A 2,429-nucleotide genomic window follows, 5' to 3' on the forward strand; every position below is an offset into this window, starting at 1 on the left:
ATGGTCTCAAGTGTGAGAAGAGCAAGTAGGAGACACCGGGAATAGATGGCCCTGAGCCGGCCACGCCGCCCGCCAGGTGGCCAGGAGGCTCCTCAACGGCCCCGGCCGGGCATGTCCCCTCCAGTGGGCACGGCCATGCTTATGTGTTGGGCCCAAATATCTAGAGGAGAAAGAACTGGCTGTGAGTGACCTGCTCTTCCACCGACAGAGCCCTTCCACATGGAGCATCGACCGTCCCCGACTGTCCCCGCCGGGCCGCGCTGAGCTCTGGGGACAGAGGCCCCAGGCACTGGCGCGCTGGGAAAGTGGCTGGAGGGAGCCCGGGGGCTGGCCCTGCCCAGCGTGGGCCAGGCCCCGGATGCCACAGGGGCCCAGGCCCTGGTGGACCCTCGCCGGGGTGAAGGACTGTCCCTCCAGCAAAGAGCAAGGACCAGTCCCCGGAGCCAGGTCCTGGTTGCAAGCCGCACGTCGCGTCCCAGTGTCTCACGTAGCCACCCGCTCGCGCTGCGCCCGGTTCCCAGGCGTGAAGCAGCCCCGCTCTGTGGCCTCAGGCTGCCGCCTCAGCCTCTGGGAGCCCTGCTGCCGCCTCAGCCGCGTCCTGGGTCCGAGTGCCCAGCAGCGGCCAGGCAGGGGTGCAGCCCGGAGCCCCATGGCCAGCTCCCGAGGCGAGGCTGGCCCAGGGTGTCCTCCCACCTGACCTTCACAACCCCCAGAGGTCAAGGCCACGCTCCCTCCCACTCCAGCCTGGGGACACAAGGGGCCTGTGACCTGCCCTGTGTCCCAGGGCAGGTTCCGGAGACTCTCAGGAAACCGCCTGGGGACGCTGGGTCTCCCACTTGGTCCCTCAGCACCTCCCTGTTCTGCCCCAAAGCCCAGAAGCCACGCGGCCTGGTGCCCTGTGCCAGCTCCGGAGTCCAGCTGCCTCTGTGCCAACCTCCCTCTGTCACATCCTCACAGGGTGACCTGGGCAAGTCACCTCACCCCCCAGGCCCAGAGCCCTGATGTCACCTCCCACAATACTGAGGAGTGACAAAGGTGGCCCTCCTACAGCGCTGAGCCCAGGCCAGCACAAACAATGACTGGGATATTGTCACTGTCACTGCTGCCTGGACAATCCCCTGGGGCTGTTCCCACTCTACACCCAAAGGGTCCCCAAGGCTGGGAGGCCTGGCCTCTGCAAGTGACCCCAAGCCCAAGTGGTGCCCCTGTCCCCCAGGGCCCCAGAAAAGCCTAGAGAGACCTGGTGTGCCCCATCCTCAGAGATGACAGCCAAGGTCCCCAGGAGCCCTGAGGCAGGGACGCAGGGCCTGACAGACAGCCCAGGCGGGGCCCTGTCCAGCTCTGCTGCACTCCTGGGGCTTCGGCCGCCTTCTCTCCAGGACATCAGGGGCCGGGGACTCCCACCCCCAAAAGAGGAGCCGACACGGGGTATGGGTGCCACCCAGGCCTTAAGAGGGGCCCAGCTTCCCTCCCCACATGGTCAGCCGCCTCCCACAGGACCACCAAGGGCTGCAAGGCCCCCGCCGGCCCTGAGGCAAGGAGGGCATGAGAGCCGGGGTGGGCAGCCCCAGACCCCTGGGCACACACACGTCCCCTCCCGGTGCAGGGCAGGGAGCCTCCACTTCGGGGCTCAGAGAGGGCAGCGGCTCGCTGGCTGGACCTCATCCTCACCCCCCCCACCCCAGGCATGTGACTGCGGGGCAGAGACTGTGGGTCAAGTTCACGGAGGGGTGGAGCCTGCGCTCACATGACCTGGAGAAGCCACCAGGCAGCGGGCTGGCGGGTGCAGGGGGGACGCCAGCCCCAGAGGGCAGCCCCAGGGAGCAGCAGCAGTCCAGGGGACGATCCTCGGGAGCTTTCCCTCCTGGTGGCTGGACCCCAGGCGGGCAGGGAGGGGTGGGATGGTAAGATCCCGAGGTGGCCCACCAGGGCCAGGTACAAACGGGCCGTCACAGATGTGACTCGCTTCCTTTCTCCTTGGGGATGCCAGAGAAGACCTGCCACCACCTCCAGCTGCCCAGAGATGGGCTCCCTGCAGTCAGGGGTCCTGGGCATCTGCAGGGTCCCCCCCAGTCCTGCACAGTCCCCAGGGTGCAATCCTGCACCCTGCACAGCTGGGCGCCTGGCCACACTGTATGGGGGACAGGCCACCTGAGCCCAGGACCACAGGCAAGGTTCAGGGAGGGGGGTGGCAGACCCCGGCCCTGTCCGGGTGGCGTCACTTACACGGCCATCTGCCCGGACGGGGCGGGGCGCGCGGGCGCTGGGGCAGAAGCAGCAGCACCCGGCCAGCCTCGTGCTCGCCTCCGGGCCTGCGCGGCGTCAGGAGGCCCAGCTGGCTGCCCGCTGCAGCTGCCAGCCCTGGCCGGGCTCCTCGGCACAGACCCGCCCCCCAGAGGCCAGGGTGGGGCCAGGGGCCTGTGACCTGC

The sequence above is a fragment of the Ictidomys tridecemlineatus genome, chromosome 6 (assembly GCF_052094955.1).
Source record: "Ictidomys tridecemlineatus isolate mIctTri1 chromosome 6, mIctTri1.hap1, whole genome shotgun sequence".
In the NCBI taxonomy this organism is placed as follows: Eukaryota; Metazoa; Chordata; class Mammalia; order Rodentia; family Sciuridae; genus Ictidomys; species Ictidomys tridecemlineatus.